Genomic DNA, 17,008 nt, shown 5'->3' on the forward strand with positions numbered 1-17,008 from the left:
GCCACTCAGCTTCCCTGCCCCAGCTCCTGTGTGCGTGGATGGCCAACAAACGATGAGAAGTCCACTTGACGATAGTTCAGTAATTCCTGTCACTGCTGCTGCCAGCTGAAGTCATCATTGCTTCCAAAGACCAAGAAAAAGCCCAGTATAGTTGCAGAGATGACTGTGCTTCCCATGAGAACAAGTGCTCCCCCTCAATCAGATGTGCTCTGGCAAATACAAGAGGGAGCCCAAAAGCTGAGACAACAATGCCTGTTGTAAGCAATATGGCAAGTTCCTTACAAGCGTTACTCATAGCATCGGTATCATCCACTCATCTTCTCACTATGCAGTATGGAATAGGTGAGAGGATGTAAAAAAAAAAAAAGCAGAGCAAAGAGAGGCCAGTATTGGTTGTATGTTGGAAGGGCACATCCAAGCATCAAAAAACATCAGCCCAATTGCTCCTCCAAAGGACAAACTGATCAAACAAAGCTTTGATGCAGGCCAGCGGGTGCCGCCAGGAGACTGATACGCGCCTGATTTTGTTATTTTCTGCCTTCCACTAACTTTGGGCTTCATTTGTTCTTTTTTTAGTTCCTTGAGGTGTAAAGTTAGTTATTTATTTGAGATTCTTCTTGTTTCCTTTGGTAGGCATTTATAACTTTTCCCACTTTGGAACTCCCTGTGCTTCCTAGAGCCAAATGTTTGTTTCCTTCCCCAAGTTATGAACATTTTCAGCCATTATTTCTTCAAATAAATTTTCTGCTCCCAAAATTTTTAATTACTAAGAATGATTTTCGCCCTTTGTCTTTATATGGTGCAATGCCAGTTTTAAATGCAGATATAAAACCATTGAACTCATATGCATAATCACTGAAGTTACACAATTTGCGTTTCATGGCTTATTGCATGCATATGCACTTCATTCTTATGAGAAGAGTAGAAACACCACAGAAAACAAACTCAACTGTTTCCATTTGCTTCTTGATACTGGCACATTCCATCATGGTTATCTGCCTTGGGTTACTGATGACTGAGAAAGGACAGAGAGGAAAAGGAAGTATGTGTTGCCTTATCTTTCCCTTAGGCTTAGGTTTTAAAAAGACAAGAAACATTATTTAACATAAATATAAATTACAATCAGAGTCCTTTGGTTCCAAACAATATTAATATTTGTTTCTTCATTCAGCAAACATTTTTCAGGTTCCATGGAGACACCCTATAAAACAGTGAAAGACATAAACAAAACCCCTTTCTCGTGGAATTTACATTGTGGTGGTGGTGGGGAAATAACTTACAATAGGTTAATTACAATATAAGGTCAGCTAATGCTAATAAGAAAAGTGACGGTGGTCAGAAGATTCAAGGTGGTATGTGTGAGTTCATAGAGGGCTGTGAAGTGGCCTCTGATTGGAAGTATGAAGAAGAGAAGAGAATGCATGCTGCGGTCTTGGCATAAGCACAGGCTGAGCTGGTACATACTGGTTGTACCTGAAGAAGAGCTGAAGGTCTAGCCTGAACCTTTCAGAAGAAACATTTTAACATTTGTCCCTGCATTCTTTGATACTTCTCTCCCAAGGAGAAGTGAGCTGGGTATAGTGACTGGCTAATGGAGTATGGGAAAAGAAACACAGTACCTTTCCAGGGGAGAAACCTAGCCATTTCTTTCCCCTCAGAATTTTGAAGATAATTCATTATTTAATAGCAACCTAATTGCCAATTAGAATTCTGATGCCAGACCGATCCTTGTTCTCCCATCTTCTAACCTAACTACAGCTATTAGAAGTCTTGTCTTTTGAGTTCTTTTATTTCATCAGGATGCATATAAGTCATGGTCTTTGATTTATTATCCTGTTTGGTCTTGGACTAGGCATGTGAACTCAAGGACTTGTGCCTCTCTTTAGCTGGGAGAAATATTTTTTTTTTTTTTACTTTTTCCCTTCCCTTTTCTCTGTCTCTCTCTCTCTCTCTCTTTCTTTAAAATCTTTATGGAGCTCCCCTACTAAAAGCATATTGGACTTTGTGATTTGTTCTTGTCTTTTTATTTTGTGTTCTTGGGGAAGTTCTGACTTTGCCCTTTTACTTTGTCTTTTAGATTACTAATTTACTTATGCTATTTTTTTTCCCCTTAGGAGTCTTAATGTAAAAAACCTTTTGCAATCACATTAGAACTCTTTTAAGGTCATGTTTATTAAATATAATTTGCATAGGGTAATATTTGCCCCTTTTAGTATACAGTTCCATGAGTTTTAACTAAAGCACACAGTCATGTAACTATAAGTAAAGTGAAAATATGGAACAGTTCCATTACCCCAAATGATAGTCTATTGTTTCCGTTCTTTTCCCCATGAAATCTGTTCTTTTTTGTACATTATTCTCTCAGATCCACTTAATAACTTTTTAATTATTTTTTTTTCTAAGTTTTTTTCTGCTACCTGCATCACTATGGACTTTTAAGGATCAATTGTTCCATCTGGAGATTCTCCTCCTGCCCCTGCAGGTTGCTGGTGTGAGTTTCTCTGCAATTTGCAAGTCCATATTTCCACTGGCTTTTCCCTTGAGTGAGAGAGCTGACTCCAGGCAGGTCAGTAAGGTGGGCAAGGGGGTAGATGGCAGGTTCATATTAGGGGATCATGGACATGACACAGTGAGGCAGGACAAGGATCCCGAAGAACCAAGTCAAGGCATCTTTACTTGGCTGGGTGGTATTCCCATTCTGGGTAGAAGCTTCTTTTTTCTTTCTCTTTTATGATTGTTATGGTGGTCCAGAGTTTCTTGAGATAGACTTCCCTTTTTTGCCGATATTTATTCCCCTTTGGAATCTTCCAAAGGCAGTTACTTCACTGTCTTCCTAGGACATGTTCCAGGTTTCAAGCTTCTCAACTGGTCCACTGTCCCATTCACTATCATGGCCCCAGTGTCTAGGAATTCCTCACCCATTCTCTTCCACTGGTGCCTAGTTCTTCTTTTCTAGCACCGTTACGGGTTTGCGTTTCCGCTCTTCCTTCCTTTTCCTTTTTCTCCCACCCTCCCTACTTCTCTCCCTTCTTCTCTTCCTTCTTTTCTGTGTGTCTACTACAATTCTGTTTTCAGTCCACTATCCAAATCTCGTCTTTCTTACTTTTGGATCCTATATTTTTGTAGTCATTAGAGAGGCAGTGTAGTGTAATGGTTGAGAGTGTGTATGTTGACACCAGATAGCCCGAACAGGAATTTCAGCTCTTTCATATGTTATCTGTGTGACCTTGGACATGTTGCTTTACTTTTCCATGCTTCAGTTTCTTTATCTGTAAAAATGTAACCGTATTAATGACTACAAATGATCTCACCTCTGTGAGATTGTTTGAAGGATTAGAAGTGAATATGTGTAAGTCACTTAGAATATTGTCCAGCACATTTACTGTTTTATACATAATATGTTCTTAAAATTCAAAGAGTTCTCTCGTTAATGTTATGATTTAATTTTTTTTGGTTTTATGGATTGCACCACCAATTAATTTTGTTTACTTATTTCAAAGGTGAGAAAAACATTATTTGTATAGTTTTATAAGGTATTAATAACAACTAGGAACAACTCAAATGTTTAATAATTTTACAATGAATCAGTAAACCACAGAATTGTATTGCAAATTAAAAGGCAAACATATGGAAAAAGTAGATTCATAAATTTTTTTTTGTTTGGAAAAAGAAAAAAAATGAATACCTAATATATTTATACATTGATTTTGTATTTAACTCTTCAGTGTTTAAAGATTGCAATCAAAAAAGACTGTATTTTACTTTTGTTTGTTTTAACTTGGTACATTGTTATTTTAAAAAAGAAGATATAGAAAGAAAAAATTAAAATTCCTTTAACAACCAGGTCAATTTTAAGATGCCTCTAAGCTGTTCCAGTTCCAGAGACAGACAATGTAGTCTGTCTGGAATCAAAGCCTCAAATACCATAATTGCCACTGGGACTCACCCTAGTCTAAGAAAACAGTTCTGAAACACTCTATTTTGCTTAAATGAAATAGCTCTTTGTGTCTCAACCCTTGAAGGCAGTCCAACCCACCTATATTACAACATTATAAGTACAGTCAGAATTTCTAGCAGGAGTTTCCCAATGAGGGACAAAACTTCTTTGAAGCTTACATGATAGGAATCTGAAGAAGTCTGGAGATGATAATTTATATTAAACAATAGGTACTGGGGGCCTGGGTGGCTCAGTCGGTCAAGCGTCTGCCTTCGGCTCAGGTCATGGTCCCGGGGTCCTGGGATCGAGTCCCACATGGGGCTCCCTGCTCAGCAGGGAGTCTGCTTCTCCTTCTCCCTCTGCTGCTCTCTCTCTCTGTCAAATAAATAGATAAAATCTTAAAAAAAATGGGTACTATAATGTTAATTAAAATAAAAATTAGGATATTATTCGTGAAAAATATTTTAGGTTTTCTTTTAGGGGCGCATACTGTGGTAAGATGGGTGAAATATTTGCGAGATTGTTTCTTTTTTGTATGATTTATGATCAGAAAACCAGGAAGATATTTTAAAGAATGTAGGCAGAGCAAAGAAAGCTAGGGATGTGGTCAACATGTGTGATTTAAATAAATGCACTGTTTTGATCATTACATTTTGAAAATGGTATAATTTTAACATTGAATAATCACCTGCATTAAAACATTTTAAAAAGTGTAATCACATCCACTGCTAGTGTTGAGTACATTTACATATGTAGTGCGACCTTTTAAAACTTATTTTGTAAACTAATCTACCAATCATAAAAGTAGTGTTAAGCTTATCATTCATTAACATGTTGCTTAATTTTTGTGTTATAAACAAGAAAACAAGATGTTTAATTTTTTTCTTTTAGCAAATCAAATTTTGTACAATAATACTGAAAAACTCTGATTTGTATACTTTTAAAAATTATTTTTGGAAAGATATACTACGTTCTTCAAAAATGTCCCTCTGATATTTTCTTTCACTTAGCAAATTAAAAGAAAAAAAATGAAACGTGACAGCTGAGAAATATGAAAGAGTCTATTTACTAAAAACTAGTTTACAGATTGAGTTAAAATAATGAGACGAGGAGACTTCTGGCAGACACATAGGACTTGTTTACATTTTGATTGCAGTTTAATAATTTGCTGATTGCATTATAATCACAGCAATATTGCATTTTAATCACTTGCATACATTCGGTTAACTAAATTACTGCCTTTAAATCACAATTTGATTTTTGCTAATACATAACCAGTTCTTTTTCTGTCCCTGCTCCAATAAGGATCATAATCAGTTAGCATGGTTTTGAATCAATTCTTCTTGGTAAACTCCCTAGCCACATTCTGCTTCTTGCCTACTAATGACATTATCTTTCACACAAATGTGGAATAATGAGTAATGCTTCACAGAATAATGTATAATAAATGGGAAGCAAGCCTCATCTAGCACAAACCTGCAATATTTCTCGTGTGACTAAAAGCCACAATTACTGAAGCAGAGAATTGCCCTGCTCTTCCCAAAATGGGTGTCTGTTTTTCCTGGTGCTGAGGCTGCCTAGCTTCATCTGGGCCAGTGGCTGAGATGAGTCACTGCAGAATGGGATGCAGGACATGTCACCAGACCCTTTAGGATCTGCAAATGCTGTGGAAAGTTTTTAATGTGCCCCTCCCCACATTAATCAAGTATTTATTCATTTTTAGAAGAAAATATTATAAGAAAGCAAAAATGATTCATAATCTACTGCCCAGATAATCTCTGTACCATTTTAAAAATAAAATAGAGACAACCCACTTATGGTAGAAAATTCAAATAGTGCAATGTGTTTTGCAGTGAAAATAAATCCTTTCTATTAGTTTCTGCCTATTCTCTTTCTACAAAGCCACAGTGTCTTTGAGGTCCTTCCAGGAGGAGGACTTGAGGAGGGAGGGACAGACACCCCTGGGATGTTGGGGGATGAAGAGGCAATGGGCTCATCTCATGCCCTCTGACCATCCAGAGCCATAGGCCAGGTTGCAGAGGGCCTAGCAAGCTTGGGAGACCCCAAGAAGCAGAACCAAAATTGAAGGGTGTTGGGTGGCACATGTGTGCAGGGGTTGGGGGGGGCCAGGTGGCCCAATTGGCTGAGCATCAACCAGATGGGGTGAACTAGTCAGAACTCCACAGCGGGGACCAAGGGCAGAATCATACACTGAAGACAAGGCAGATGGAAAGCCTCTGAGGAGCTCATGAGGATAGGATGTGATGTGCTGGACTGGTGCCATGTTTCACCTAAGTTTCCTGAGAGTACAGGAGCTAACCAGTCAGACCATGAAAGAGGACAGGAAGAAAGACTCTTTGAAAAGGGAACATAACTGGGGTGAATCTGAAAGTGATGGGGTTAACTCAGAAGTAATCATGTTTGCTGGCAAGATTAAGTTATTTCCACATGGAAATGGGTGTTTCAGAGCTAAACTAAGTTCTATAATAGAAAATTTGTTTTGTTCCTGTACATCTGTGCTGTAATTTTCATGAATAAACCTGTTCTACTTGAATTTTATCACTTAATCCTCACAGTTTTAGCAATACTACTCTCTCATTTTTATAGTTATGGGAACTAACACTGATAAGGGAAATCTGTGTCCTAAGATGGCCGACTGAGCCAGCAAGAGAGTCCCAGTCCTTGCCCCGGGGCTCTTCCGAGTTCTTTGCTCTGCTCTGCTTCCTGCGTGCACCAATCCAGGTTCCTCTCCCTGCCCCACTTTGCGCACGTGCCAAGAGTGCCCAGTATGCAGAAGTAGAAGTGTATAAATTACCCCTTTTGTTTGTGCTCGGGGCTCAGACCTTTGGAGATCACTCTCCTCTGAGCCAACCAGTGTTAAATAAACCTCCTATCCTCCAAGATCTCCAAGTGCTGCTTGGTTCTTTCATCGGGCGATCCAGCCCAGGTTCTGTAACAGCACTTGGACTGATGTCTTTACCGAGTTTTTTAGCTCACGTGTTGTGCACCCAGGTTTTGTGCTCAAATCCCCCAAGTTCGAAGTCATTTTGTCCACTAGGTCAAGGGACAGTCAGGAAACAGAAACCATACCAGTTATTTTAACAGAATTTACATAACAATTGCTAACTAGTATCGATGAACTGAAAATTAAGAAAGGTGGACACTCTGATTTTCAGGAAGCAGTTACCACTTCTTGGGCTGTGGGAACAAAGGGAAGTGGGTGGGATTATTAGAACTTACACACTAGGAGAAGGAACCCTAAAGAACTGAGGAGGCCTTGAGGTAGGGAGGCTGCCTGACCATCCTGGTGTCTCTGAGCTCATGGAAGCCTCGAGGGGGCTGGACCCAGACCTCCAAAGAGGCAGCACCAATTAGGGCTGGCATCTCTGAAGAGACATGATGAGTTTGGGTCTGTGAATCAAGTGCTGCTGTTGGAACAAACTGCCACAACCAGAGTTAGGAACCATTGCCTTGGGGACAATGACAGGAAGCAGAAGCTGGAACAAACAAGAAACAGGAAATGGTGTGTCCCTTCATCTTTCTTCAAACTCTGGCCACCCTTTTGTGCCCTGATTGGTGGAGCCTAACATGGAGCCTGTGGGCAAAATATAAATGTGGTCTGCAGAGTCCCAACAAAATTTAGAAGGATGGGTTCAAAGCTGAGAAAGTACATTTAATCACTGATACAGTCAATTTATAATTGCCTTTTCATACATGTTTGAACTTCCACACTACATCCAAAACAACTCCATACATCTTCCTAATGAGCTGCAGTTATCTTTTGTACAAAGAGTTTCTCACTCTTTCCCCAGAGCAGGGATACACAAGGTGCCAACAGTGATCCTATGTATTTCCAGGTGCTGTTATTACTCTTTAAATTCAGTCACAGATCTATCTGAATACTCTGTTATCTACACACCAAGTTGGAACGCTAACCATTACCAAAAGATTGTGTATCAAATTAAGGGAAGGGAGAAGATTTAAGAAATTAGTTAAAATGGGGCACCGGGGTGGCTCAGTCTGCTAAGCATCTGAGTCTTGTTTTTGGCTCAGGTCATGATCTTGCAGTTGAGGGATCAAGCCCTGCATCAGACTCTGCACTTAGCATGGAGTCTGCTTCAGCTTCTCTTTCCCACTCACTCTCTCTCTCTCAATAAACAAACAAATAAATAAAAAAAATTTATAAAAAGAAAAAATAAATTACTTAATATGTATTCATAAGTAAGAAAGACAATAGCTGTCACTGTCCTATAACTTCCCTCTTCCACAGCTCAGTCTATGTTTCCTTTACAGGAACTGAGCAAGTTGGGATTTTTTACCCAGTGGAATGACCCAAAACTTAATTGCTAAATTCCCTGAATTATTAGTGGTTCTGCATTGTTGTTGTTGCTTGAGTTTTCCTGTAATTTTTTCTTACTGGATGTGGAAGTACGAAGAGCCCTGAGTGAATCCCATTTTCCAGACATAATCCACTTTGCTTGCCCCATGAAGGAGAATAAACTTTCCCCAGAATCTAGGATCAAACAACTGGGAGAATAACTCCATTCTTTGTCTGTTAGTTTCAGTGGTATGAGGATTCCAAGAGGCCAAATAGTGGTCACAACTTCTGTTTCAATAGAATTATTATCATGGTCTGGTGAAAGAATTCTGTGAAGCAAGACCTTCAAACTAGCAGAGCTCAAAGTTTCAGGAATGGGAAATGAAAATTTTATGAGTGAGTTACTAAGTATAAAAGTGAGAAGGGCCATTGCCGTTTTCACCCCCCTTGATTCCTGAGCCAGTATATATTTTATGGGAGGGACTGCATCATTTATTGGTCATGGATTCAAAGCATTTACTGTATTCTGTAAGCTACGAGCCCATGCTTTCAGGGTTGTTTTCTCCCAGTTGGCACTAAAACTGTGTCATCATTAGGCTCTTTTCTTTTTATATTAGTCCAACCGATCTAGGTGATGGTATCTATGATGATATTAGTTAATTCCATAGACATAAGCCCATTTTCCACTGGAAAGATTTCTTTTTACTACTCTTCTGCAAGACAATTCTTGAGTGGGCCCATAATTGTGTAAACATTCACTTTCAGTTGGAGCCAGCATATTCAGTAACAGTATCTGCAAACCAGGCCCAAGTTTCCCCCGTTCTCATTCAACAGGTCGTAAAGAACGCCCCCCACCCTGAGGCTCCAGGTATCATTTGAAGGGAAGGAGGTAATGCAGTTGATGAAAGTTGTCTTATCTATCTGGCCCTATAACTTGTATCTTTATGATTTAAAATGTCAAGCAAGATCTTCAATCCTTTTCCACCTGATAATAAATTGTGGCTATCCATATCCAATCTCATGGTTTGTTGGGTCAGATATCACTGATTCATGACAGGCTGCTTAGTTCTTATGGTCACTTGATGAAGCATCATTAGATATTCAGCTTTCATTAGGGCTTAGGAAGAAACCAGAAGCTATTTCTCCAAAAGAAAATTGTTATTTGCAGAAGACTTTAATTTACTATGAAACATTAGAGATCTGAGCAATGCCTTCCCTATTTGTATTTTCCAGAGGCTCTGTACATCCGCAGATGCTGCAAGTATCATTTTATCTCCTTGGTGATAGGCCCAAGTAGGAGAGCACCTTGCACTATAGCCTGAACTTGCTGCAGAATCTTCTCTTGCTCTGATTCCCACCTTAAAACTGACAGGCATCTGGTTCACTTGATAAGTGGGTCAGAATAGCATACTCAAATGCTACTACAAACTACCCACAAAAATCCAAAATCCAAAAGGCCTACCAGGCATTATGCTTCTATTTCAGTGGTAACCATGCAAGATGCAATATCTTGCCATTCTTGTTTTATGAAAGTGACATGCTTTTAGATCACTGGGTGCCAGAACATCACTGAAATGCTAGGGTCCTAAATTTTCATGGAGTGTATCTCCTATATTCTAGTTCACATGTTATCTTACTAAGGTATTCAAAATACCGCTTGTGTCTGTTCATTCAGTAAATTATCACAAAATCATCAATACTGTGGCCCTGTGTGATATTTTGTAGAATATCAAGATGATCAATCTCTATGTGAAACGTGTTATGGGAGACAGCAAGAAAGTTGATGAGCCCCTGAAATGTGACTGAGAAGATCTTCTCTTGGTCCTACCAGGAAAAAGCAAACCACTTCTGGTGGTCCTTATTAACTAGTGTAGAGGAAGGAGCACTTGACAAATCAATACTTGTGTATCCAGGGCTATGTAATTTGCTTTAGTAAAGATAGCAGTGAGGAAGAGCAGCTACAGTTAAAGCCATCATCTGATTATGTTTATGACAATCCAAAGTCATTCTTGGAACACCTTTTTCATCCTTTGCATAGGAAAAAGAGGCAAATTAGATGTAGGCATGTACCGTACATTGTACAAGTCTTTGATAATGGTACAAATCTCTGCAAATCCCCTGCAAGTGTATTGTCATTGGTTTGTATACTGATAGGGAGAGGAAGTTTTAGGGGCTTCTACTTTGTCTTTCTTATCATAATGGACCTTGTTTCAAAAGTCAGAATGTCTATTCTAATCATACATTCTGCAAAATAGGAAAATACCCATAAGTTTGGTTCATGAATCCATTGGTCCACCATGATTCAAACTTTGGCCCGAACTTCATTTATCATCTCACTACTATAGACCCCTACTTTCAGTGGAATTCCATAATGGTTTTTTTGGGTGCCCAGGAAATAATGTCACTTTGGAACCAATGCCTAGTAATTCCCCAAAGATCTAGGTATTTCCCCTTTTCTCCAGGATAGAGTAACTTCATTAAATGGCCACAGATACTTTTGGGAAAGTATAAAAAAGGACTCATTTATACACTTGTATTTGTGCTGCAGGGTCCCTTCTTCAAGGGGATCTGCCTATACTTTAGTCAAGGCACTCTGGTTTTGTGAATGGAACCTAGATAAAAGTTGATGACCCTCCATTGTGGTGTCTTAAATCCAGATTCTGGCCACAGGCCTGGAAACTTCCCTGTTACAGAGATCAAGTAACATTTTAGTAAGCTGTCTCCCTCTTTCACTGTAGGGACACCATGGTCAATTAGCTACTGCCAAAGATGCCAATGGGTCAAAACATTTTCATGACTACTTCATCCCTTTCCCATTATGGTTAGTGTACCTTCTTTGTCTTTGGACTGCCAGTTGAACTCTGCCATTCTAGTACACTGTCACTTACACCCTTTGAAACTGGGGAGTCCACCTCAATGGTGGCTTTTCCTTCCTTGATATCTGGTGTACAGAAGGCAGTCACCACAGAGCTTTGCAAAGATGTTGGTGCCCCCCTCCCTAATGCATTTTTCAATGTCTTAATGGAGGGAAGGTCCTCTGGTTCCTCTCGGGGATGTAGTGGGTGGATGGGTATACAGGTCATGGAGTGATATAGTTTCTCTAAGCTTCCATTAAGTTCAGGGTTCAACCAACCAACCAACCAACCAAATAAACTTATGGTGAGCATAGCAATACACATATGGTTGTTGAATCACTATGTTGTATGCCTGAAACTAATATAACATCATGTATCAACTATGCTAAAATGAAACAACAAACAACAACAACAACAACAACAACAAAAACCCAATAAACTGTCAGAGCTATCTACAACAGCATGAGCTAGCACATTAAATCCAGAATTTCCGGCAGGTGCACCCATTTCAACAATTCTGGTTCTATGTGGTGTTTTAATACATCTTCCTTGATATAACATCATGAGAATCCATTCTTATACAGATTCCTCAGCTTTCTGACAACATAAATTAGCAAAATCTTGCAATTACTTTGGTGCACAAACTATTTCCTGCAGTCAGATTTTGTGCTCCCCCTGGAGATGCTGATACATGACACCAGCTTTGGGTCTTGTGGCAACAAGAGGTAGCTGAGTTGTATCTTAAGGAAAATAGGCCTCCCCTCATGTGGAAACTACCCTAAGTGAGCTTGTTATGCATCTTAAGTAAAGGAAGGCTTTACTTGATTCGTGTTCTGGAAGGCAAGCTGCTTCCGCAGGAATGATGGTTAATTTTATGCATCAATTCAACTGGGCCACAGGATGCCCAGATATCTGTTCTAACACTATTTTGGGGTGTTTCTGTGAAGGTGTTTCTGGAAGAGATTAGCATTTGAATCAGTGAAGTCAGTAAAGCAGATTGTCTTCCCCCATGTGGGTGAGCATCCTTCAACCCACTTGAATAGAGCTTGAATAGAGCAAAAAGGTGGAGAGAGGTCGAATGAACTCTACTGGAGCCGTACTTCAATCTTCTCCTTACCTCGATGCTCCTGGTTCTCAGGCCGTCAGACCTGAACTGGATTCCCACCATTTGGTTAGCCATTATTTACCCCATTTTATATTAATATATATAATATTAATATATTTACATTATTAATATATTAACATATATTAACATTAATATAATGTTAGAGATAGTTGCTTCCCAAAATCCGTTCTTGTCTTCTTCCTAAGGAGTGTAATTCTTACTACATTTGCGACTATCAGTGTACCTAGTTAAAGGCTTAAATTTCTACCCTTTCTTAAAGCTAGGTGAAACCATGAGACTACATTCTATTTCCTGGGTGTAATTGTAAGTGTTGTGTGGGAATTCTGGGAAGTACGTTAAGGGAACCTAACTTGGTTGGACTTCTGACCCTCATTCTTCTGCCTCCTGGACTACAAAAGTGATGGATGGAGCTCTGGGCACTATATTGGATTATGAGGTAGTCTTAGGTAAAAGCCACTGGACTTAGAACTTGAAAATGAAAGAGCAGAAAGAGAAAGTTTCAGGATCCCAAATGACTGTGGGAGTTTATGTGTGATAGAAATACATGTCCATCTTGTTTAAGCCAATCATTTCAGGTTTCCTTTATATGTAACCAGGCATAATCTGTAACTCTTTATGGATATAGGAGTTGCCTCAGATCATGCAATTTGTAAGTAGCAGAGCCAGGATTCAAATCTAAGATACAGTCTTCTTCTGTTTGTAATAAAATATGCAATAATGAATAGTAATACATAATATATTTATACCAATTCATATCAATTCATTGACTCAGTTCACTTTCAACAACTTTAGCATAATTTATGGTACTTAAATAAACTAGCAAAAAACAATGTTACTGTATTTTAGGTTAAAAGCAGGGTAAGGCAGTTTTTTTTTCATTTTTAAAATAAACATGTAAATTTAAGGTGTACAACATTTTACTTTGATACAGTTACATATTGGATTTTAATCTTAAATTTGCTAAAATTTATTTTGTGTCCCATCATATGATCTATTCTGGAGAATGTTCTGTGTGCTTGTAAGAAGAATGTGTGTTCTGCTGCTGTTGGATGGATGTTCTGTATGTGCCTGTTAAGTTCATTTGTTCTAAGGCATGGTTCAAGTCCAATATTTCCTTGTGGACTTCCCATCTGGATGGTCTATCCCTGCTGATAGTGGGGTATTGAAATCTTCTACTATTATTGTCTTGTTGTCTACTTCTCCCTTAAGATGTGTTACCATTTGCTTAATGTATTTCCGTGCTCAGATTCTGGGAAGGTACATATTTACAATTGTTATATCTTCTTGATGTATTGATCCTTTTATCATTATATGGTGACTTTCTTTGTCTCTTGTTACATTTTTTGGCTTGAAGCCTATTTTGTCTGATATAAGCATGGCTATGCCTGCCTTCTTTTGTTTTCTGCTTGCATGGAATATTGTCTTCCATCCCTTCACTTTGAACCTATGTGTGTCTTTAGGGGTGAAGTGAGTCTCCTGTAGGTAGCATATAGATGGATCTTGCTTTTTTTACCCATCCAGCCACTCTGTGCCTTTTTATTGGTAAATTTAATCCCCTTACATTTAGGATGATTATTGGTATGTAAGGACTTACTACTGCCTTCTAGTTATTTTGTATCTCCATTGTTTCTTTTTTCTTCTCTTTCTACCTTTGTGAGTTGGTGGTTTTCCATGATTTTCTCAGTCTCCCTTTTTTATGTTTCTGTTTCTGCTCTAGGTTTTTGTTCTGTGGTTTGCATGAGGTTTTGTGTAAAACATCTCATAAATAAAATAGTCCCTTTTCTGCTGACAGGCACTTATCTTCATTCACTTATAAAGTTTCATCCTTTTCATTTCTTTTTATATTTTTAATGTCATAAATTATCTTTTTATGCTGTAATTTTGTTACCAAATTGTAGTTGCTATAGTTATTTGTAATGCTCTTTTCCTTTAACCTTTATGCTACAATTAACACTCTATTCTAATACAGTTACAGTTTTAAAAGTTTAACTGCCTATTTATCACCTTAATTAAAGTTTGTGCACTTTTGTTTTTCCATTTAAGTTTGAAGAGCTCCTTTCAACATTTCTTGTAAGGCAAATCCAGTGGTGGTGACTCCCTTAGCTTTCATTTGCCTGGAGAAAAGCCTTTACTTCTCCTCATATCTGAAGGATAACTTAACTGGATAAGCCATTCTTTAAAAAAAAAATTTTTTTTTAATCAGAATATTTTTGATGGACAGTTTTTATCTTTCAATAGTTTAAATACGTCATTTTACTCTCTGCTATTCTGTAGAGTTTCTGCTGAAGATCTGCTGATGGCCTAGTGGGAGCTTTTTTGTCAGTTACTTTCTTTCTTTCCTTGGCTGCCTTTAAAATTCTTTATCATTGATTTTTCACACCTTCATTGTAACATGTCTAGGAGAAGGTCTTTTTGCCTTGAGGTAATAAAGTGTTCTATTAGCTTTATGGACACAGATATCCAGTTTCTACCTCAGGTTTGGGAAAGTCTCAGCCATTATTTCTTTAAATAACTTCTCTGATCCTTTCTCCTCCTCTTCTCCATTTGGTATACCCATTATTCTTATGTTGACTCTGCTAATGGAGTCTGATAGTTCTCAAAGGATTTCTTCACTTTTTAAAAATCTTTCTTCTCTCTCTTGCACCTGAATCATTTCTAGATTCTTATCTTCCAGACTACTTATTCTCTCTTCCATCTGATCTACTCTGTTTCCAATGCTTTCTAATGCATTTCTTCATCTTGTTTATTGAGTTCTTTAGTTCCAGGATTTCTGTTTGGTTCTTTTTTAGCATTTCAGTCTCTTTGGTAAAGTACTCCTGTTCATAAATTTTATCCCTGAGTTCACTGAATTGCCTCTCTGAGTTTTATTTTAGCTTGTTGAATTTTTTCATAACAGCTGTTGAATATGAGTTAGTTCACAATATTCCCTGTCTTTGTTTGGTTGCTGAAGAATTTTCTTCATTTTCTTTTTGTGACACCTGGCGTTTGATGAAACGGGTCTCTGCCGCTGCCCTTGAAATAATGAACGCATTTTCTTATTTAGGTCAGGTTTTGTTCACTTGGATTCTGACAGTTCAACAGGTTGGCAATTAGAAGCCTTTCTTTTGTTTTCCAGCAGGTGGCGCTTTAGCACAAGTCTTTAGTTTCTCTTACTTGAACTGTGTGGCCTCTGTATTTGGGAGCGGGCATAAGAAAAGAAAAACCGATAAATTATTTTTTAAAAAGAATATTTGAACAACAACAAAAAAGAAAGGCTGTTGGCAGAGTAGGGGGAGGCATGTGCTTAGCCTTTGGGGCTTTGGGTGTGCCACCGCCTAGTGCGGGGATCCTCAAGCAGGGGAGTCCCAGAGGTCCTGGGAGGGCCTCTTGCTGAGCCCCCGGGCTGACAGCAGGAAATGTGTTCCTCCAGAGTTCTCGGGCTGCCTTCCTCCTCTCCTCCTCCCCCTCCCCAGCCGTGGGGGGCCTCCGCTCAGAAATCTGGGCGCTACTGAAGAGCAGCCGGACCCTCCAGCTGCAGCTTGTGGTGCCAGGCACCGTCCACTCACCGTTCTCACCCTCCACCTTCTTTGGGGGGTTACCACTGCTGCTGCTGCCGCTGCCACCTCTGGGGCCACCCCCTCTGGGGCCACTGCCACTGTTACCGCTGCTGCCGCCGCCGGGGCCCCCCTGTTGCCGTCCAGATTCCTCTGTGTCTGCAGCCCCCACGAGGTCCCACCCGCCCGCCGGCACAGATAAATGGATCTCTCAGGTGTCCTGGTGGCTGTCTGGCTAGTTGGAAATGGAGGTGGAGGTACAAAAAGGATGACTCATGCGGCCATGAAGCTGATGTCACTCCGAGACAGTTTTTCTTGAAAGTTTGAACCACCATTTCCCAGATCACAGATTGCTTTACATTTTTCACTAGGACCTCTGTTTTCCCCTCAGCAGTGAGCTTCGCCTTCACTAGCTTGCAGTGACTGCAGTTCATGAAAGAATACAGCTGTAGAAAGGTCCAGAAATTCTGCACTTTCCCAGATACCGCTGCCTCTGGCGTAGAACTGCCAGGGGAACTCTGTGACGGCTAGTCCTGGCAAGGCTGGCTGCTGGCGGCTGGCGGGGACCTCGGTGCCGCGCGCCCCCAGCCATGCGGCAGTGCACTGCGCAGAGGCTTCCGAGCAGAGGCTTAGAAAGCACAACTGAAGGAAAGGGAAGAAGCACGCTGATTCTTCTTTTTCTCTGAAGTCACTTGTGACCTTTAGAGTTTGAGGCAGGGTAGATTTTTTTTACTGATTTATTAGCCTTTATTTTATATTGTAAATAATAGTGTGGAAATAAAATATCTGGGAAGACCACATGTTAGAAAATGTAAATCTAAACCCAAAATGATAAAAGACATTTGCTTTTAACCTTCCTGAGCATGTTGTCATCTTTTTCATTTATATACTCTTAAGTCATCTTAAGTATGATGATGTCTGTTTTTTTTAAGATTATTATTATTATTATTTATTTGTCAGAGAGAGAGAGCACAAGCAGGGGGAGCGGCAGGCCGTGGGAGAAGCAGACTCCCAGCTGAGCAAGGAGCCCAATGCGGTACTCGATCCCAGGAGACTGAGTCAAAGGCAGACGCTTAACGGACTGGGCCACGCAGGCGTCCCTATTTTATTTATTTATTTATTTATTTATTTATTTATTTATTTATTTATTTATTTAATATCAGAGAGTTTAATTTCAACCACCTGACATAGTAATGAAAGGGTTAGACTTTCTGAAAATACCCTAGGAATAATGAATGA

General features: G+C 39.4%; 1 pseudogene; it reads right to left on the reverse strand.

Moving 5' to 3' along the window:
- Window positions 1-89: 89 nt before the first annotated feature.
- Window positions 90-16,361, reverse strand: LOC113926356 (annotated as a pseudogene).
- Between the last annotated feature and the right edge of the window lie 647 nt (window positions 16,362-17,008).

The sequence above is a fragment of the Zalophus californianus genome, chromosome 4 (assembly GCF_009762305.2).
Source record: "Zalophus californianus isolate mZalCal1 chromosome 4, mZalCal1.pri.v2, whole genome shotgun sequence".
NCBI classification, from domain to species: domain Eukaryota; kingdom Metazoa; phylum Chordata; class Mammalia; order Carnivora; family Otariidae; genus Zalophus; species Zalophus californianus.